General features: G+C 47.0%; 1 protein-coding gene across 2 annotated transcripts in view; it reads right to left on the reverse strand.

The window, feature by feature from the left end:
* The window catches only part of LOC146191321 (uncharacterized), a 61,404-nt gene extending 39,899 nt beyond the window's left edge, over positions 1-21,505 (reverse strand). The window contains exon 1 of one of the 2 annotated variants that reach the window (XM_084601861.1): positions 21,199-21,505. The gene's annotated coding sequence lies outside the window, so the exon portion shown is untranslated. Of the gene's footprint in view, positions 1-20,350; positions 20,453-21,198 lie in introns of those variants that run through there. The other variant, XM_084601862.1, reaches the window with a different exon arrangement.
* Positions 21,506-22,876: the final 1,371 nt, after the last annotated feature.

Genomic DNA, 22,876 nt, shown 5'->3' on the forward strand with positions numbered 1-22,876 from the left:
TTCAAAGCTTTTACCATGTGAAACAAGGGATAGATGTCGATTTAAGTTCTGGCACTTCGTCTAATGGTGAGCTTGTTTAGAAGCAATTTTAAACAACGAACGGGAAACTGTGTGTGTGTGTGTGTGTGTGTGTGTGTGTGTGTGTGTGTGTGTGTGTGTGTGTGTGTGTGTGTGTGTGTGTGTGTGTGTGTGTGTGTGTGTGTGTGTGTGTGTGTGTGTGTGTGTGTGTGTGTGTGTGTGTGTGTGTGTGTGTGTGTGTGTGTGTGTGTGTGTGTGTGTGTGTGTGTGTGTGTGTGTGTGTGTGTGTGTGTGTGTGTGTGTGTGTGTGTGTGTGTGTGTGTGTGTGTGTGTGTGTGTGTGTGTGTGTGTGTGTGTGTGTGTGTGTGTGTGTGTGTGTGTGTGTGTGTGTGTGTGTGTGTGTGTGTGTGTGTGTGTGTGTGTGTGTGTGTGTGTGTGTGTGTGTGTGTGTGTGTGTGTGTGTGTGTGTGTGTGTGTGTGTGTGTGTGTGTGTGTGTGTGTGTGTGTGTGTGTGTGTGTGTGTGTGTGTGTGTGTGTGTGTGTGTGTGTGTGTGTGTGTGTGTGTGTGTGTGTGTGTGTGTGTGTGTGTGTGTGTGTGTGTGTGTGTGTGTGTGTGTGTGTGTGTGTGTGTGTGTGTGTGTGTGTGTGTGTGTGTGTGTGTGTGTGTGTGTGTGTGTGTGTGTGTGTGTGTGTGTGTGTGTGTGTGTGTGTGTGTGTGTGTGTGTGTGTGTGTGTGTGTGTGTGTGTGTGTGTGTGTGTGTGTGTGTGTGTGTGTGTGTGTGTGTGTGTGTGTGTGTGTGTGTGTGTGTGTGTGTGTGTGTGTGTGTGTGTGTGTGTGTGTGTGTGTGTGTGTGTGTGTGTGTGTGTAAGATTTCTCTGTGGCGGTAATAATGAATGTGGGCGGGCGCGTCCCACATCGTCCTCCATAAATGATACGTACGTGACAAGAAGGAAATAACGCAAGTGCAGAAAAAGTACGCGCCTCAGAATTCGTAGCGCACGAGATCCGTAAGTCGGGCTACGCTCAGTGAATCCTACGCGCAAGAAATGCACGCACGCTAAGGAGTGGCGCAAGTAGACTGTGACAGATCTCCTACCTACGTCGTACGCCGTGAAGCCAGCCGGGCCGCACATTGTCCACCTATGTAAGTGGAGCGCTTGCGGTTTTACTCGACTGGTACTATATGTATCTCGGCAGACTTTTGAGAACCCTTCAATCCAAAGTGATTCGCAGCGCTCCAATAAAGCGTGGCCCTTCAGTTGCAGTTTTTCGTTAACATATTAATGAATGTAAAGGCGAAATTCAAGTGCCTTTTATATAGCCTGGCTGTAAAGTGCTAGTTACAGTACAGCAAGCTGCTACAACAGGGACGTACACAGTACCAGCACGCAACGTATTGCCTGACTGAGTGCATACATGCGACATTCACTGCAGCATAAACAGTGGACTCCACCGCACATAGGCTAAATGAAGCTCTTGGGCATTTTCACAAATTAGCGAGCTCGTGCAAGTGTAGGCTATCGCGCTACACAGTTCCCCTTTTCGCAAGCTAATGATACTTCCGTTAAACTGGACAAGAGGCAGTGAAATTCATTTAAACTCCTTAATAGTAAACGTATATACGTGTCGCGATACTACTATACTGATAAATCTGGCAGGAAAGTAAATAAATAGGCGTTTCAACAAGGCCGCTGTCGACGCTGACGAGCAGTTTTCTTTGTGTTCGCGATGAAATTTGTGACTAACGCGATACTGCGGTGAAAGAAAAATAAATTAAGCTCCTCCTTAAAACGTATGATGCGACAACGTTAATAATGATTCCAGTCTGCGGCTTATATCTCGCAGATTCTCGTTCACGCACTTTGATACTTCGCCTAACCTTTAATCTGTGGCTCTGTTACCCAACACGTACTCGACATGAAGTCTAAGCTGACGTATTACACGAGACAACACCCGTCTAAAAGTTCCGCTTTAACCAAGCCGTAAGAACGTGTCTGCGTAAAGTAGGGGTAGCCTGCCGGAACCGCTAGTCCTGGAAGATGAACTTTGCATCTCATTGGAATTGGAGCCGGGATCAACACCACGTGTCTATCGTAGTGGGAAATAAGCGCAAGCAAAGAGGGCGACCAAAGAAGCATATCGCTCAAGATGGAGCATCGGCGGTTACACAGGCTGAGCTTATGCAAGCAGCAGTCCTAACAAATATCGTGATTAAGTACCCCTTAAATAATTATTTATGCGCACCTCTAACGGGAGTATATGTGGGTACATATGAGAGAGCTTGAAGTATGTTTCTTGCGCAGCTTTCCAGCGACAAGTTCTGATTCTCGCCTTCAAGAAGCTCGGCTTCGACATACGAGATTGACACTATAGGCATAATAGCAAACGCAAAAAAAAAAAAAAAAGAAAAGAAAGATATTGTTATTGTCAAATGCGGGCGTAATCCGCATTACCAAAGAAATAGCACGGAGATAAATAATGAGGTACGTATGTGATCACACGACGAACGAAAAGCAGGCGAGGAAAAACATGTGCGGCGGTTCTAGCCTAGTCACTGCTAAGACCGCACCACTAGTTCGGAACGCACCTGTGGACGCGAAGAACAGAGCACCAAGGAATTACCAGCGGGTGGAGCTCTTTATCAGGGACATCCCCAGGACATGCGAGTCAGGCAAATGGAGCGCTGTCACCTTGATATCTCTGGCTCCCGGCGAGGTCCCATGCACCTGTGCGCTTGAACCGCTATCTCCCCCGCGGATCCATCTTTCACGCAGTGACTGGATGAGGGTGATTGAGGCAGGGCCCCCCGCACACAAATCTTCCTGAACGGACTTGATAAACACGCAAAATGACGCAGGTACCCCTCTTCCGAGTTTTTTCGCTGTTGCCTCAAGGAAGACCGAGGGAAAGTGTTCGAGGTAGATTATGGGAGAGAGCTGGAAAGGAAGTTCGCTGCTGTCTCCAGTGGGAGAAGGGAAAGGCCAATCTCCACAACACTCGGCATTTGAGAAACCGGTCTCGCTTAACCCACCATTTTTCTTATTTCGCTGTATATAAGCCTATTACATCGTTCAATGAGCTGAGGAAGAAGCCGCGTTCCGCCTCTCTTATACACAATCGCGTTTTTTCTTTTCGCGTGTTATGCGGTCACGGGGGCTGCTTGCTTTTGACACGGACGGACGAGGTTACTCAAGTCGAACATGGAACCACTTCAAAGCTTTCTGACGAGCTGCAGGTGTAGCACGCAATGCTTGCAGTGAAAGGTCCAACATACAGTTACACTATACTACCTCCTGATCCTGATTTATTTATAGGAAGGGAAAGGCGCGGTAACTGTCTCACTTGTTTTTCTGTGGACACCTCAACCGCGCGCCGTAAGGGAAGGGAGGAAGGTGGGAGTGAAAGTGGAAAGAGAGAAAGAGGAGCCGTAGTGGAGGGCTACGGAGTAATTTCGACCACCTGAGGATCTTTAACGTGCGCTGATATCGCACAGCACACGGACGCCTCTTCGTTTCGCCTCCATCGAAACGCAGCTGCCGATTTCGGGTTCGAACCCGGGTACTCCGGCACAGTAGTCGAGCGTCTTACCACTGCATCACCCCGGCGGGGCACACTATACTACCTCTACCTCAGTCATTTGGGCTAGCAAGAGAGGGGGGGGGGGGATAAGATATACCCGAATCCTGCCTTTAGTGCGGAGTGCAAGTATGTGAATCGACAGAAGTTTGCGGGGTGCGGATACCCGGTAAACATTTTTCTCTTTGCTGCCACGCAAAGTAAATCGACCCAAAACATAAACGAGCGTGGCGGCGTGCTCGACCTGCTGGACAAAATTCTAGCTCGCTAACGACGCAACGAAGACTTTTTTTGATTTATGAAATCAAATCTTTAAATGTCCGACTACTGTGCCGTAGTACCCGGTTCGATCCCGACCGCCGGCAGGCGAAACGAAGAGGTGTCCGCGTACTGTGCGATCTCAGCGCATGTTAAAGATCCTCGGATGGTCGAAATTACTCCGGAGCCCTCCACTACGCCACCCATTTCTCTCTTTCCTCTTTCGCTCTCATCTTCCTCCCTTTCCTCTACGGCGCGGTTCGGGTGTCCACAGAAAAAGTGTGACAGATACTGCGCCATTCCTTTCCTGTAAACCACTTATCATTAAATGTTATCTATGACTTTTACAAGTGCAGTCGTTCGCAATGACGTGCGCGGACGCATAAACGAATTCGGCTGATGGCTCCGCTACATTTTCGCGGGCTGCCAGTCAATCGCATGGGACGACACGGTCTGCCATTTATGCGATTCCCAGACGGACGATGTGAAGAAAGGGAGAGGATCTTTCAACGCGCTCGATCCGCGAAGCAGCCATGTTCGCCCTAACGCGTGGCGTACGTCGCTCCAGAAAGGCGCCAATCGTCTGGACACGTGGTGGAACCAGCGCCTGCAGCTTATGACGGAAGTGGCAGCCACAGCGTCTGGCGGGGCGAGGGAGAAGGCCGTGACCGAATATAAACCTCGTGCGGCCTACTTCCGCGCTCGCTTGCAGAGCAAAGCAAGAGAAAACGCGCGCTTCCCGTCGCGCAGGACTTCCTCGTCCTTGTCAATCCGGCGCAATCCGAGAGTCTGCACAGCGCTTGGTTGGTCATCCACGTGCGCTCGGCTCTTTCGGAACGCCAGCGAAAGGCCGATGTTTCCGCGTATACCATCCGAGATGCCATGTATCTATAGTCACGTCGGGTACGTTAAGGGTCGGTTCAACACCTCTGTGAGGTTATATTTCTGGTCAGAGTAATGTCACGCTACTTTTATGTTTACACTGCTGTTCGCACGATAGGCCGCCGATGCGAAACTGTACGGCGTGGTAATTCCAGAGGGCACTTTGGACCACGAAAGTGCGATGAGGCGAAAGCCATTATAGCGCGGTGGATCGCAGCCCTCCGTTATGGCACCTCTACCTCCCTCTCTTCTTTTGCCCCCACCTTCACCCCTTCCTTTACAGCGTGGTACATGTGTCCGCGGAGACTACTGCGCCCGACTACTGTGCCGGAGTACCCGGGTTCGAACCCGACCTCGGCGGCTGCGTTTCGATGGAGGCGAAACAAAGAGGCGTCCGTGTGCTGTGCGATGTCAGCGCACGTTAAAGATCCCCAGGTGGTCGAAATTACTCCGTAGCCCTCCACTATACATCTCTTTCTCTCTTTCCCCTTTCACTCCCAACTTCCTCCCTTCCCTTTCGGCGCGGTTGAGGTGTCCACGGGAAACAAGTGAGACAGTTACCACGCCTTTCCCTTCCTATAAATCAATCGGACCCCCGCGGAGAATTGTAACAGATACTTCGCCTTTTCTATCTTGTAAATCAATTTCAAACGCCGCTGATGCCTGCTGTACAAATAACGCCTCCTAAACAACTGGGTCTGCTCCTGTTTGCGGTGTGGTGCGTCGTTCGAGGAAGCGGCAAATGAAAGGCGCCGCACGGACGCCTGGATGGGACGCCCGGCGGGGTCAGCTTCGTGTATGCATCAATCGCCTGGTGACGCCATGGCTTGTAACGGTACATCGCGCGCCCCTTGTCGAACACAACCAGCATTTCATCGAAAGCATCCTTCTATAATTCGTTTACAGGAAAGAAACGTCGCAGTATCCGTCACTCGCGGAATCCTGCTATCATCCTCACGGTAGACAAGGGGAATTATGAAGAGCGTTTCATGATCCGGGGTATCCAAGGGATGGAGCTTCGATTCCCGGTGGAGACAAGGTTTGTTAATTTATTTTTAACTCTCGCTCTCGAAAGCGTGACCTCTGCTGACAACCTTCTGTCGACAACAATGAGGCATTAAAGGCTTCCGCCTTAAAGAGGAATCACCTTCCGTGGCTACTTTTTGACGGCTCGGGTTCGAACCCAGATGCGTTTCGAACGACAAAAAAAACTGAAAAGGCGTCAGTGTGATTCGCACGTATTCCCAAGTAGTTTACAGCACCTGTTTCTTCTTTTACTCCCACCTTCTCTTCCTGGTTAATTGGCTGGCTTATGAGGTTTAACGTCCCACAGCGACTCTGGCTATGAGAGACGCCGTAGTGGAGGGCACTGGAAACTTCGTCCGCTTGTGGTTCTTTAACGTGCACTGGCATCGCAAAGCACACGGCCTGGATACAATCCCGCATTATTGGGCACAGTAGTCAAGCTGTCTAGCCACTGCTCCACCAAGATGGGGCAACGAAGGAAGATATTGGTTGGTTGGTTCGTAGGAAGGGAAAGACGCAGTATCTGTCACACTTGTGTCTGTGGACACCTGAACCGCGCCGTAGGGGAAGGGGGGAAGGTGGGAGTGAAAGTGGAAAGAGAGAAAGAGGAGCCGTAGTGGAGGGCTACGGAGTAATTTCGACCACCTGGGGATCTTTAACGTGCACTGATATCGCACAGCACACGGACGCCTCTTCGTTTCGCCTCCATCGAAACGCAGCCGCCGAGGTCGGGTTCGAACCCGGGTACTCCGGCACAGTAGTCGGGCGTCTTACTATTGCACCACCCCGGCGGGGCCGAAGGAAGATATAGTAAGGTGCTTTGAGGAAGATATGAAATACTGAATGAATGACGGCAGATAGTTAATGAGTATTTAACGTCTCAAAGCGATTTAGGCTATGGGGGATGCCTTAGTGGAGGGCTTTGAATAATTAAGACCACCTTGGTCCTTCAATGGGCACTGAAATCGCACAGTACACGGGATCCGCTTCGATCGGAACGCGGCCGCCGCGGGTCGAACCCGAGATCTCCGACTGAGTAGGCAAGGCAGATATTGGTCTCATATTATATATATTATATTTTGGAAGACATGTGTTAATCCGCCGATAAACCAGCAACGAATGTAGATTTTATACATTTTACATTGTTACTGTCAGGAGACGTGGATGTTCCCGAGGAAGACGCGCGCACGGAGCTGCCACACAATAAGCCCTCCAACGTCACACTGTACATCGCATTGCTTCACTTGCGTCTGTGAAGTCGTTTACAAAGTTCTTCAGTGCTTCATACGCCTGATTAAATCATATCCAACTCTCACTGAAAACCGAAAACGCGAGCAACGACAGCTATGTTGCATGTGCCTGATGAAATAGTACATTGATAAATGGTGTTATGAGACATGTTCAATTTCTAAACTTCAGTCCCCGAGACGGCATCCGGTCAGCCCCGCTACGCCAATAGAGCAACCAAAGTCGACATTCAGGGACTTCCGGCATCCTGGCTTCACTGCAACGCTATACGCGTCGGCTGGTCTCGTGCGACCCTTGCAAGGACTGAATTGTGGATGAAGGCTGAGCGATGGGTCATGCGATAGCGCTTCGTCGTGCTTTCGCGATTACCTCGCTCCACATCACGCTCAGTGAGAGGCCGCGCATTCCATCCGCAACCCAAGCCTAAGCGTGAAGATGCAGACTCGCACATTGTGCATACAGAGAGCACAGTCTAAGCATTTCAAATGAAATTGGTTCCCATAACCTCTAGCTGCATAAAACTCTAGTTCTGTCTCAACTGGAGTACGCGTAACCAATATGGAACATTTGCATTCAATGCGTTTCAGCTAGGAGTGTAGGAAATTTCTTAAAAAAAAAAAAAACAGCTTTTTGAGTTATAAGAGCCCTTTCTATGCGGTATAAACAGCACATAGGCTAAGAGGGTCGAATGATCGACTACTAGCCAGGCGACCCGCGGGTTCAATCCCGGCCGTGGCGGCGTTACTACGCAGGCGAAACGCAAGTCGTCCGTGTACCGCGTACGGTGTCACCGGATGCGGTAAGGAACATGAGAGATTTAGCTTACCGTGATCCGCGATCCACCACCGTGACCCTCTACCGCGCCTGACCCTCTACAAGCCGATTGGTCCCGACGCGGCAGGTCTATGTGCCGACATCCAGTATGTGGCGCCATCTGTCGGCGCCAAGGGGATCTGGGCATGCGCAGTGAAACACGTAGTGGCGGATCACGGTAGCGGATTGCGGATCACGGTAAGCTAAATCTCTCTAATCCGGTGGCTGCCACTACGGCTTTGTGGAGTTAAACCCCATGTATCTATCGCTCCACGTCACTTGATAATATTAGTATTAATGCAACGGCGTTGAAGGATCCATTCCTCACACAGTCCTTCACTGATGTTATGAGTGAAAAATCATAAACACGCCTCTAACAGGTGGTTGAAGACAGGTAATATGACTGGGCAGGTTATGTGACGTCACGTTACCACATGACATGACGGCGTTGGCAGACGCTGCTAACTCGCGCTATTCAGCCCTTCGTGACTCTTGAATCTTCTGGCCCTAAGCCACGCAGGTACAGTCTTCGTCCAAAGTTTAGAGCCCAGGGGTCTATTTCTGAGCCATACTATGTGGCTCGTAATGCATTCCCAGGTTTACAAACTTGCTGAAGGCAAGAAGATTTTTCGTCCTACCATCTCCAATAGCTATAGCACTTTCACGGTTGTTAAAGAAGTCATAATATACGGCTTAAAATCAAACCCCATGGGCTCTAAACTTTTGATAAAGGCGGTACGTTCGTAAGGCTTAGTTAAAGTAGGAGTTTATGTCTACGTCGGGTGGTCTTTCACGTAATATATTATCTTACGACTGTATGCTAATGAGTTGGTGTGAGATAACAGAGGCGTGATGGGAAGTGATTAAGCGAATAGCAAAAACGCATATACGAGAGACAGGATCCGAAAAGAGAGTAAGCCAACGGAAGCCATTACTTTGCCGCGTTATGACCTTGAAGGCGGAGCTTATAGTCCCTAATTGTTTAACACAGCATCAACAGTCATTTCGCGAAAGAAGGGTACAGCGCCACAACTGACCTGGATGGAGCACAGCTGTGTGGATGCAGAGCAATCGGCAGTGTCCCAGCCGCGCTGCAACTGTTCCACTGCGCGCCTAAAAGCTGCTGCCCTCAGCCGCTCTCTCATCTCGCTAGGTTGTGCGTTACGCAGTCACGATAACAGCGGCAAGCTTGAACGCAGACTGGCTGCAACATGAAATCCCTTCTATCCCCGCTGCCGACCTTGGCTGCTTCAATTGACGCAACTTGGAGATAATCCTATTCCCTGCGCGCACTCTGTGTAGCGCGCATCCGGACAAGGAAGAAATCAGCAGCATTCCCTTTCCTCCTTTCTTTGGCTGGTGCGGAAGCCGAGCCTCAATATGGTAGCGTCTATGTAAAAATGGTCTTTAAAATAAAACTTTGTATCTCGTTTCGATCGTTGTGACATATAGCTATGTCGGAGAGAGCGAGAGCTTTATTGTCCACTGGTGTGGACCGCAAGCCCGGGCCAGGTACGGCCTCACTGCGGAGGGAGAAGGCACGTGCGTTGGTTTAATTAAACGACAGGCGTTGCGCAGTTTCATTTGTCCAATTTCGTGCTCCATAAATCAGGCGCTTGCGCTTACGTCATGCTGCGCGGCGCGACAGGTGTAGCGTGTGTTTTGAAAAGCTGCCAGGCTTCACTTATCGGGAACAGCAGAGCAGCTCATCTGCAAAACGCGACCGCTACATTGTGTTGGGTTTCATTTTTCACGCTGTAATAACCTAAAGACAATATAGGCCTGCAAAGCAATTTATTTAGCGCGCCCGATACACGTACCTGAGAGCACGAACCAAGGTACTGAGATAAAAACAAATGAACACCCACCAGCCGCCCGCTGCACGTAGCCGATTAAGAGAAATGAAAAAAAGAAGAAACGAACATGATTAAAGGCAGAGCAAATCATTTCAGTGCACATATGAAGGAGGTAACCACTGGCGATGGAAGTTATAATCGCTTTCTTTGCAAGAAGACTGAAGCAATACAACTCGCTTTTATAGAATGTTGGGACGGCATTTTGCACTGAGGTGCCCTTCAAGGAATTTCATAGAAAGATTTACCAGTCACTCCTTATGACACTCGCCACCAGCTGTCGAAAATTAGAGTGGTGTACCACGTGACACGACAATGCTTCTGAGACTCCACAGTCTGTGGAAACTCACGCCGATGCAAATGGTCGTACAGAGGATGAGAGAAGAAGATTAAACGGTCGTTCTGCGCGCAGAAATTTGAGCTCAGGAGCTCAGCCTCCCCAATGGCTGAGCCTATTTGATAACATGGCTGCACGAAAGAGTGCGATGTGTTAACGCAAGAATGGCAAGCTTCGTTTTTTTTTTTTTTTTTTCCCTGGTTATACTGTATTCGTGTTAAAACAGGCAGTAAATAAAAAGAAAAGATGACGCGATGGTCTAACACAATGACTAGCAAAGCCGATCTCTTTCCCTGGGCCTAGTTTCGAATCCAACTTAAGGATTTACTGTGCGCTGGTAGCCGGTGGAGTTAAGCTGTATGCGCAGCAAAAACACGCTCAAAGAAACTTGACGCCTGAAACGTCAAGTTTTCTTTGAACGCCTTGCGCCATATGGCGAAAACGAAGAGTGGGGAGGATAAGAGACTGAAAAGCAAAAAGATACTCTCAAAAATCTTGCACGAAATTAATTGCGCCACAGACAGGCTACAGAAACAAAAGAAGTTATTTCTCGCGAGGAGTGCCCAGCTGCATGCTCTTGAAAGCGGCCCAAACATTTGACTTTATTCGCAAATTGCTCCACTGTAAAGCGCTTTCTGCCTGTAGTCAGGCTTGGTGCGTTGAAATGAAAGCGTGAGAGAGAGGGAACATTCAAATGCGGTTTCCTTCCTTGTTAATGACTTAAGTGTGCAGGGTTGCCCTAGAAAGTGTTGATGTATTACGAGGGTCAACGTCATTATTTTGACTCCACGAGGTATACATCATTACGCGGATCCATCAGGATCATCAGATATTACACCGTGCGCGTTCCGAATAGTATTCAATCGTCCAGCCCCCGAGCAGGGGGAAAGACTGCGGCCATTTGCTATGGCGCACAACAAACAACCTCCGCGTCCGTTCGTACGTCAAAGCTCTCTCGGTAATTTTTGCTTTATCCTACGTTAAGTAGCCGCTAGAGAAACACGAGATTGCGAGATCACTGCCAGCGGCAGCATTCAGTTCGTCGTTTGAGAGGGCGGGGAAAACGAACTATCATATATGCAAAGAGGAAGAACGCCATTTGGCCCCTGCCCGAGTAGCCTTCCTCTCTGGAGGACGCTTGACGTCACTTCACGAAAGCAGGAAGTCCCCGCTCGGTTAGCGCGGCTATGCTTTATTTGTCAAGCAATAAAAAAAAAATGATTAAGGCGGTTAGGCTAACTGCGTAGGGGCGTTTTGTGTTCTATAGGAAATGTAAGGCGGAGTTACGTGCATGTGTGGCTGGATGCGAGCGTAGTATTAAGGAAATAAAACTCAATAACACCCTAAAATCAAGGCGGAGGGAAGAATGAGGGCGAAGCCCGCCCATATCTGGGATATTGAAAATAATTAATCATTAGTTGATTGTCAACGAGCGCATTAGCTATCGATCATAGCATGACGCAGCGAATGAGGCTGCTCGACTCCGAACAGCATTTTTCATGAGCCGGCTCTGTGTTGAACACATTTTACGAAGACCGCCCCGCCTTGATAACCTCGCCATTCAAGCAGTCAGCGTAGCAGAGTGACTCGAAAAAACGTCGTCGATTCGTCATGGGAGAAGCCCCGAATAATCCGTTATGATCTGGGAATTACATTCGCGTGCTCGGCAAGAAGCGGGAAAAAAGAAAAGCCAGGGTCAAATTTAATGAGAACACAAAGCCCGAGACCTCTGGCAGCCTAGAGCTGCCGTTGAAAACGAGAGTTGGGGAGGACGCAGTGGATCGAGTGCGTGAGCTTGAAGGGTACCGAAGCGGTCGCGACGGATGCTCGGCGGATGCTTAGAAGATAAAGACAAGATAATGATAGGAGATAAAAATAATCGAAGGAGAGAAAGGTGTTCAGACGACTGCAGAAAACAGAAAATGGAGCAAATACATTTCAAGGGCAGAAACAATATATGCGGAAATCCAATGTCCTGCAGGAAGGCGAATAAAGAGTTCTTGTATGGCTATGCTGGGAAAGTACGGCTTCAGAGACACCAAATACATTTCTTTTTATTAAAATGAGCTCACTACGGTAACCACCATTGAAGAAATGCCTATTTTGCATCGTTATTTCGCGTCTATATCGATAAAGTTAATTTCACTAAGTTTCCTTATGAATTTCGTTATCCCTGATTTTCTTATCGCTAATTTTCTTGTGACTAGTTTTCTTGTAATTTTTCTCCTTGCGATTTGCTACGGCTCGCATACACAGTCGTGGCTTCACTTTTTGCGTCCACATTTTGTATACACGCTTGGCCTCCCCAACGTATTAATGCGTTTGCACTAATAAAACAGGGGGCGATTCTGGTCTTTATAGGTTGTGCGCCGAGTCCAACTGCGCGAAACAACTTTGGCTCGCGTGAAACTATGCAGCAGTTTCTTTTTTTTGTTCGATGCGAACTCCGTATAAAAAGGAATAGTCCCGTAGTCCGTCTCTCTCTCTCTCTCTCTCTCTCTCTCTCTCTCTCTCTCTCTCTCTCTCTCTCTCTCTCTCTCTCTCTCTCTCTCTCTCTCACACACACACACACACACACCTTCATTTTTTCATGTATTTTTTTTTCCCCACAGAATCAAATTGAAAGTTTCAGCCGGTCTGAGCATACATGCGAATGCGACTACATTTATTCTTGTTTTTCTTTCCCGCCACGCTCCTGGGGCTGCCAGCCTATATTCAGGTCTCTCCATGATCGTGTAAATAGAATTCCAGTCCAACTTGTCCTGAAAATAACTTTTTAGAGAGGTGATCGCCTAAAGAAAGCGAAAATAAAGCACGAAATGGCAAAGAGAGAGAGAGAGAGTAAACCAGAGGAAAAAAAAAAGAAACAAGACAGAACCATGCCAAAGATACGCAAAACTTATTATCTTGACGTAACAAAATATTTTCTGTACTTGTTTAGTATCTTTTTTTTCATAATCCTGAAGCTTTTTTTCTGTACTTCTTTGCTCTTATAACTACACTAGATTCAAATGTTGCTACCAAAAAAGCTATGCCTTTCCTAGAGGCTAGCGGACAAATACGGAAATGGAACAGCAATTCTTATGTGAAAATGTTCAGCTAATTTTTTTTTTTCTACAGGGGCTGCGCGGACACACCCGGGGTTCCCGTAAAGTATGCATGTATGTGTATTCTGAGCTCCCGTAGCGAGAATTGCCTTGAAGAGTTATGCTCTCTGGAGCTGTTGACTAACCGGGAATGTGTGTTCAGTGGCTGCCAAACGCAGCCACTGATCGCATGATGAATAATGCACCGGAGGGCGGGTGTCCCAGTGCACGGATGACTACAAACTATGAGAGTTTCACGATTCGACAGAGCAGCAGCACCAATCTGTCTACCTCAAGAAACCGATCATAACAGAGCAATTTAGAGCGTTATTTTTTATTTTTTATTTTTTTTTTGTCAGAGCTAACAGCAGATTTGTCACTCAAAAAATAATAACCAGAAAGGAAGAAAGAACGTCCCAAGGCGGCTCGGGATACATATGAGGAGCAGCGCAGTGAATGGAGGGCTCCGTATAATTTCGACCAGCTAGGCTTCTAAATTTCTAGTACACGGATGACTTCCGTTCCGCCGCAGTAGAAACGCGGCCGCCACGGCTGGGACCGAATCCGCGTCCTCGGGTTCAGTAGTCGTGCGCCCTAACCAACTAAGCCGCCACGGCGGACTAGTAAAATAACATTTTTATTTGTTTATTTCAGGCACTGTCAATCCCCATTGGGATTTCTACAGGATGGGCATATAATTGAACACAGACTATAATAATGGCGATACAAAGGTTACAAATACATGAATACAGAAGAAAAACAGTTAGCAGGTGATAAACAATGTCATACAATCCATATCTGCTAGGTAATAATGCAGTTATACAAGGTAAATAATGTAGTAATACAATAGCTTTCATGTACAGTAATGTAAATAGCTTGTTATATTTGGTTCGAAGTGGTTTTACGTATTGTGTAGAAGTTCTTCTAGAAGGGTTACAAATTTCGGCAATGATGTGCTGTTAGTGATACGTGGATCCAAACCGTTCCATTCCATAGTTGCACGTGGAAAAAATGAATATCTAAAACACTCGGTACGGAAAGAATATTCTTTGAGAGTTTTTGTGCCTTCATCTAAGGATATACACAACGAGCTATCTATGTTTAGTGCATTGTGTAATAACTATTAGAGCAATTTTAGTCGTGCAAGTTTGGCGCGGTTTTGTAAAGTAAGAATAGAGGTCTTTTTAAGCAATTGGGATGGCGAATCAGCGATCCTATATTTGTAATAATCTAACTGCCTTTCGCTGTACTCCTTCGATTTTGTTAATAAGCTGCTGCGTATAAGGGAACCAAATTGTGTTACCGTATTCGAGAACTGGTCGTATAAATGTATTATATGCTAATAGTTTAGTTTCTGGTGGTGCTTCACGAAGTCGTCTTCTGAACAAGAACAACCGTTTCAAAGCAGAAGATACAATGCTGTTTATGTGCTTCCCATCTTAGGTCATGTGAGTGGATTAAACCTAGGTACTTATGTTGATTAACTCTTATCAGTGGTGTGTTATTTATGCTGTACGTGAAGTCGGACATTTGTTTTTTACGTATTACAGTTAGGAAGGCAGTTTTTTGTATGTTTAGTTCCATTTGCCAATCCTTGCACCATGTTACCACGTATTGAAGGGCGTTGTTCGTGGTCCTTCGAAGAGTTAATTTCATTATAAATAATGCAGTCATCGACAAAAAGTTTGATTTTAACTCTTATGTTAGTGGGTAGATCACTGATAAAGATGAATAAAATTGGTGCAAGGACGCATCCTTGGGGTACTCCCGATGTAACCAATGCAGTGGATAAAATTTCATGGTTAACTGTAGCATACTGAGATCGGTTAGTTAAATAGTCCTCTATCCAGTTGACAATGGAGCCGTTGCTTAAAGTTGTTCTAAGTTTGCTAATTAGTTTTTTTGAGTTACTTTATCGAAAGCTTTATAAGAGTCTGATGCAATTAAGTCAACAAGGAACAAAATTTAGCGCACCGAGACAAGGACAGAGAAAGAAGACACACACAGCGCTGTGTGTGTCTTCTTTCTCTGTCCTTGTCTCGGTGCGCTACATTTTGTTCCCTTCGATCATGTACCAACAAGCCCAAGTATCTACGCTTCTCAATTAAGTCAATTTGTTTTTTATTATTAATGCTTTGGGACAAATCATGTGTTAATTCGAGTAATTGAGTGATGGTGGAAAGTCCTCTCCGGAACCCATGTTGGACAGGTGACAGTGCGCGCTCTTGGTCAAGTTAACTAGTGATATGTTTTAGTATAATGCGTTCTAATAATTTTCCTACCATGCATGTTAACGAGATTGGTCTGTAATTTGAAACATCATCTTCGCTACCTGTTTTGTGTAGAAAAATTACTTTCGCAATTTTTCATTCGTCAGGAAGAGAACAAGTAGATAAGGATTTAAGAAACATTAGATGCAAGTATTTGGCTTATACTTCGGCATATCTGTGAGGAAAAGTGTTAAGAATATTATCAGGGCAGTTTCCTATTTTCGTATCAATTGATAGTAGCAGGTTCAGTACTCCAGCCTCAGTTATCGTTATCATATCTAATGGTATCTGACAGATATGATCAACCATCGGAATCTGGCCATTATCAGCTGTGAACACGGAGTTAAAATATGCGTTTAAAGAGTTAGCGAACTTTTCGTTTTGGTCTCGCTAACTGAAAGTTTTTTTTTTGCTTCTGGGGGTTAAGGTACGTCCAGAATTTCCCAGGTGAATGTTTCATGAAATTAGGAAGCGTATCTGAAAAATGAAAAAAATTCTTTTAGCTGTCTTAATCTTTGCTTTCATTTCACTGACAGCGTTCGTAAGCCTATGTTTTATTTGCGAATCATTTCAGTCCTAATAACAAATATATGTCATTAAGACTGATTGCTTAGCTTATGAGGTTTAACGTCCCAAAGCAACTCAGGCTATGAGAGACGCCGTAGTGGAGGACTCCGGAAATTTCGACCACCTGGGGTTCTTTAACGTGCACTGACATCGCACAGCACACGAGTGCTTTGCTTTTCGCCGCCGTCGAAAAGCGGCCGCCGCGGCCGGGATTTGATCCCGCATCTTTGGGCACAGTAGTTGAGCGCCCTAGTTGAGCACAGTATTTGAGCACTGCATCGCCTCGACAGGTTTTTAAGTTATTAGGCGATTGGCAGATTATGTCACGCGATACCCCTTTTCTGATCATTTCAGGTGTTAAACAAATTTAAAAAATACCAACGCGCCCATCACGTCTGCGAAGCTACAACTCTGAAAATTTATCCTGCTTAATTTTAAAGTTGGCGATGCTTAGTATTGCAGTTTTGTACTCCCAATGGGTTTCTCGTCAACGTGTCTTTTTTTCTTTTTTTTTTCTGAAAGCAGATGTTCACTTGTGCAGCATGCAGCTGACATCCGTGGCGCACAAGGCAAACACTCCGACCCAGTTCGTTTTGAGTGCACATTAAGAGTACAAGGACGTCGCATGTAAGGACCGCAACTGCACACGTAAAGCCGACACTCACCTCATTCGAAATGATATCCTCCATCGTGCTTATCTACTGCTTCATAATGGTGTCCTCATGTGCGACCCATCGGCAATGAGCTAAGTCATCTAATCTAAACGAGTTTTGTGACTATATTTGTCCCTCACCTGACACTAATGGAAGGTTTTAGGGTTGTGCAACTGAGGGCCACGTACGGTAAATGACTAAGCTGCCGGTGGGGCGCAGCTTTTCCTCAATGAGACTGTGTGGTTGCCTCCAAGTCTCTCTATTTCTATTAGAAATTTATGTACGTTTTTGTAGCGCGATAAGGGCAGGACCATATTTGCCGTGAGAAGGAACGCCGGAAAAATTAAAAAAAAACAACAACAAAAACAAGTCGTTTCGGCTCCCGTCTTGAAGCCTTGCTCGCATTGAAATGAAGCGAGCAGCTAAGTCGAATTAAATATGATTGAAAAGACGGCGCAGGGAGGGTGCGTAGACTGGGTTGAGATTTCCAGCATTGGGGTAGAGAGTGTGACTAGTAGCTTGAATGAATAATGATTCCAAGTGCAGGCGAGGACGTAGCTTCTTTTCAAAGGTTGTCAGCACGTGTGTTCGCCGCCTGCCGATACCGTGACCAGTAGATACGGCGTACTCAGCGATAGCAATCAAATCCACCCTTTTTTTCTTCTTTTTTACGTCGTGCTGCGTTCTTTTATGCGCTCTCGAAGTTACCGTTTCGCCAACGTATACGTAGTCACACTCTGAACAAAAATTACGAGGGACTTTAGCGACTAAAGTAGTGAAAGGCGAAAGCCTGAGTGCCGCATTCTGCTACGCAACGGGCAGTAATTAATGTATTTTGTCATAAATAATTAGATAAGTAGAGAATTGAGTAATTACTTAAATGAGTAGTCATTAGTAATTATTTATCAATCAATTAGTCAGTGACTGGCATATGGCCATATAAGGCACGCATTCGCGCATACTGTGGCGGCGCTCTGTTATTGGCCGATAACTCTATGACGTCACCCCGCCTCGGCCAATAAGAGCCGCCGCAAAATCGGGACATATTTTGTCCACGACAGCTTGAGACATTAAAGGCTGTCGCCTTAAAAACTCGGTACACTACGCGAGGGCACTTTTTCTTGGGATGGGGGTCTTTGACGTTTGCCAAACATTTTTTTTTTTTTTTTTGTCGGAACGTGGGCGACATATGGACTTTAAAGGTGCGCATAATGCGCGCCAAGGCCTCGCTTATTTCCGGGAACACAGGGTATATTTAAAGGGCCACAAGGACATTTCCCGCGCTGGGCGAGATAACTTTTTCCACGGATAGCACACACTAGGTCGGGTAGTTGTTGCTTGAAAGTTCTTGTCGTATAGTTTGAAAGTCAATTCATCACGGGAGCTGCAGATGCGTTCCGGTCGTCTGAACAAAGACAAAGCGACCGATTTATTTTGTGCGGCCGGGTGAACTGAATTAAACTTGAGGTACCTTGCAGTATGGTCCGATTTTCTGTTTATAAACAGAAAATCGGACCATACTGCAAGGTACCTCAAACAAGGCAGCAAGGAGCTCAGAATAAGAGTATACTCTTATTCTGAGCTCCTTGCTGCCTTGTTTTATCGATACGTCCGGAAAGGGCAACACATCATTCGCTTCTTCAGTAGTGAAGTCTATTGCCTGTTCTATAGGATTGAAATGGGAAGAGAAGGCGGCTAATTGGACTTCATCACGCAATATCGTCGTCTGCACATCTTAGGAAAATTCTTGGCGGTGATGCGAACGTCTTAAGGGCACGGCGCTCGATGAATTCCATACTGAGGTTAGCGACGGTCACGGAGATCGAGGCACATATTTTTATTTGGTCGGCGTTCCTTCTTCATCGTCAATATGTCCCCGACTAGACGACCTTTCGTCCAATTCTCGACTCCAACTTTTCAAAAAACCTGGCCACTAATTTTAGAAGGCTTTTTAAGATGCGAAGATGGCTTCTGCGAGCCCGCTGTACCAGTGTTGGCGAACATCAGAAAATAAGGAAATGCTGTTAACTAGTAAGCTGGTTAACTAATTTTAATTTTAACTATTACAGTCAGGCATGTCAACAGAAATTTGAAGCCGACCATTACTATAGCCATCGAAGTTTTTAGGATATCAAAAACGCGATTAGCCTTGGTGTTGTAAGTTAAAAGTTCTGGTTATCTCACCCCAAAAAGCACAGCACTGTCAGTTAATCGTGGAAGTGCCATGGCCTACCGAGCGTGGGCTTGTCCTTGTAACCAAAGAGCGCTATTAAGTTGGTCAGCTCATGGAACGCGCTTTGCTACGTTACAGGCACGAAAGGAGATACTTCCATGAAACAATGTCCACAATAAAGGTGACAACCAGTTGAAGATACGAAACATTGCGGCTAGCTGTCTTGGGACTTTTACAAAAACGCATATTGAGTCAAGTGCTTTATGTCAATACAGCTTTCTGAGCTTTAATGTGGCGCTCCGCAGGATTAACCAACAACAACAACAACAAACAAAAAATGGTTCGAAGAGCTCACACCATTAATACAGCATTGATTTCATGTCATGACTGTGCTCTACACCTTGATTACTACAGGAAACGCCTTTTTGCGCATTCCGAACGGCAGTTGTGACTTAAAAAGAACGTTCTCCCAGTTGCAATGCACAAACTGCGCAGGTCCAGCACAGATACAAACCTACATAAAACCTCTTTTATGTGCAAAACTTCGTATAACGTAGCTTTTGTAAATGAAATATTTTATGCTTTCTGAAACGAATCAGGTTTTCCATGATCTGATATAATCTTAAAGGAAAAAAACTCGAATTATTCGAAAAATGCCCTCCCACTGCTTCCTGAATATATAAACTCGGAACATAAGTCTGGATTTCACCCTCTCGAATTTTGAAGAAAAAAAAAAAAACGAGAACGAACGAAAGACTGTAAACGGTATATCGTCCCAAAGCGGTGTCATCCACGGGGGGCATCGTTGTAGGTTGGTCCAGTAAATTCGACCATCTGTGACTATTTAACGTGCTGACATAACGTAGTCTACGGCAGCCTTGTGTTTCTCTTCCATCGAACATGCGCCCTCGCGCTCAGCAGCCTAACCACTGAACTATACTAAGGCGGGGAAGCTGCATAGCCTTATTTGGATAAGTACAACTGAACTGCCAGATATGATATAGAGCAACAACTACACGAGAGGAATAAACAGAGCTGTCGGATACCTGAGGTTTACTTTCTGACAAAGACTCGTAAAGAAACTAAATAAATTTCACTTGAGTTGAAATTAGTCGCACTATAGTCGTGCTCACAGCACTGAGTATAGTAATGCGAGTCTCGGCAGACGTTCATTAGAATTTCTGCTCAGTCATCCATGTAGCATAGACCATATATACGCACCTTGCTGAGGGAGCCGATAGTACAGACACCGCCGGATTTGTGTCGGTTAGATGCAAGGCAGTTCAGCGAAAGCTGGTAAAATGGAACGTGGCTGAAACTAGAAAAAGCAGCAGCGACCGTGCGCTGTGAAAGCGCAAACACTGATGAGCTCAAAGAGAGAACGGAAAAGCTCGGCGATGCCAAGCGCAGCAAACACGCTGTCATACGCATGTTCAACAGCACGCGTTTAGGGCACAGCTGTGAAATTAGACTACGCGCAACTTCGCGGTTGTACTATCCGGCTGGTAATACTATCAGCAACGAAACGGTATGGTGGCTCTTGTGCAGTGAAGAATAAAGCAAAACGGAACGAAAGCATATACAGTTACCGAATCTCCCGCCACGCAATCGGTCTCGCCGACTTGTCACAGCGCTCACCACTTCGAAAGCGAAGACGTGTTTTTTACCTGCTAGCGCCCATTATATAACGCCTATCTAACACGTTATTCATCTTATCTTTTACCCGCGATAGCGGCCCTCCTCCGACAAGAGGCGTTCCATTCATCTCGAAACACCACCAAATTATGGGACGATCCCTGTAGCGATATACACATATGCAAGTAATATATACACATATACAGAAGCTATATACTATAAATACCTACGCTCCTGCGCCGAGCGAGCGCGATCAGAGGAAAACGGCGCTCTGCAAGACGCGGGCAGCGCTGCGCTGGTTTTCGGTGCACGCAACATCAGATGAGAGAGGCGGTGTCTCTCTCTCTCTCTGCCATTGCAAGGAAAGGCAGGAGGCATTGGGAAAGGAAGGAGCTGAGCGCGCGATACCGATTGCTACTACGGCAGCATCCGGCGCCCCATCAACTGTATCTCCCCAGTGCATTCGCAGACACAGGCGCTCCCGGCGTGTTTTAGGCAAGAGGGCGATGCTCAGCAGCGACAGAAACCGAGCGCCGCCGCGGCGATCGTCCGACGCGATGACAAAAGCTTCGTTACGGTGCCAGGCCCGGAGCTACGGTGATCACGCACGAACTCGGCGCACGGAGTCGACAAGCGACAGGATGGTGGCAGTAATCGAGCTAAACTTAGGTGAAAGCCGAGTACATGAAATTATTTCGCTCCATGTCTTGTTTGTAAATCACGCTTTTCATAACGAAAAAGAGAATAAAAAAACCGCCACGAAGCATGGGCAAGAAGCCGCTCTGTGACAACGAGTACTTACAGCAGCGCGAGGAAGAAAACAAGCAGCTGTCAGAGGCCGACGACCGACGATAATCCCATGGAAAACAGCCTAGAGGTCTGCCAGGGAGCAACGGGGCACTAGCAAACGCCGACGGCAGCGGAAAGTCCTCCGAGGTGCTGATGCTGCGAGCCTTGCGCGACGCGGAGAGATGATGCGGGCTGCTGGCCCCACGCACGAAAAAGCACGAATCGGGGAGCACGACGCTGCGGCGGCGGCCAGCGGGCGCGGTGGCGGCGGCTGTTGAGCCCAACGTTACTACTTGAGCCTCCTGCTGGGTTCACTGCGGCGAGGGCGAGGAGGCAGGAGCTGCCGAGAAAGGGCAAAAATGACTCAGCGGCCCCTGGCGGAGCGGCGCCGGACCTCTTCGTGCGTCGAAGGTAGCCGAGCGAGGCGGCATCACACCGTTGTGTGGGGTGCCGACGCGGCTGGTAGTGCGTTTTTTTAGGCAGCCGTGCGTTTCGCTTTTCCTTCTTCCTTCGGCGCGTGGAAGAGCGAGAAAAAAAAAAAAAAAAAAAAAAAAAAAGGAGATGGAATGCGAGCGCGAATGAAACGTACTGGTACCATGTACCCAGCCTGCTTCTGCAAGGGGGTTTGGAAAGCTGTAGAAGCCAGCAAATCTGATCTTTTAGCTTTGCACAAAATAGGATGAACGCAGAAATCAAACAAGTGCAAGAATTTTTACTTCTATTTCCGCTAGTGTGCGAGTTGCTACGGCGACTAAGCTGACGCTTAAGAGGGAAGAGAGGACAGGCCGCGGAAAGCAGCACTAACAGAGCACTAAAATATTGGGTGGGAAAAAAGAAACGGTACAAATAAATGTGCCCCCCCCCCCCCCCCCCCCCCCCCCTGTTGGGCTAATTTGCCGCGAGCATTTGGAGGAAGCGCTATTCGAAAACGGAAGAACAAGAAGACAAACACTTGACAATCGATAAAGAAGGAGCTCTTATCTTTGAAACTGCCTAACCCAACTGTGCTCCCCACCCCCCGCCCCTCCAACTTCTCCATGTGGCTTCGAGTTCTTTTAGTGCATAAAAGATGACATAGACGCAAGCAAGACAGTATTAATCAACTAGCACCAGAACGCATATTACGGATGCGACTTGCTCCGCATATTTCGCACGCGACACGAGTAGCTATCACCGAAGGCACGTGTGAGAAACTGGCGAAATGCCAAGCTAAGCGTAGACAGCCGGCAATACGAGGATGTATAAGTGATGGCTTCAATTCATTGGGTTTAAATCGTGTTATATGCAAGCCCGTATTTCAAAATACTGCAGCTGGTAAGTTATAATTGCGAACAAAAATAAATTTAAGCGTATTCCTCTCCTTCACATCGTTTTATGAGTGCGGACGTGAAACGAAACGAGGAAAGTTTAGGGGTGACGTCTGTTACATAGCCTTTATTCTTCGCGCTGACGCAGCTTTTCTGACCTTTTCGATTCTGCTTGGTATCAGTAGCGACAATTGACCTTCTCTGAAGAGATTATTTCTTTTCTTCAGCCGAAAGCTCGTTCTGACACCTGGCACGCAAAAATTAAACGCTTACCAACTTTGCGATTCGCCTCGGCGGAGATGGAAGTCGAATTCCACTTCAAAAGGGCGCCTTCAAAAATCTGCACCAGATGTTTCGGGGGAGCCGCCCATTAATGTTTTAGTT

The sequence above is a fragment of the Amblyomma maculatum genome, chromosome 4, assembly GCF_055883805.1.
Source record: "Amblyomma maculatum isolate TAMU_Amacu chromosome 4, ASM5588380v1, whole genome shotgun sequence".
NCBI lineage: Eukaryota > Metazoa > Arthropoda > Arachnida > Ixodida > Ixodidae > Amblyomma > Amblyomma maculatum.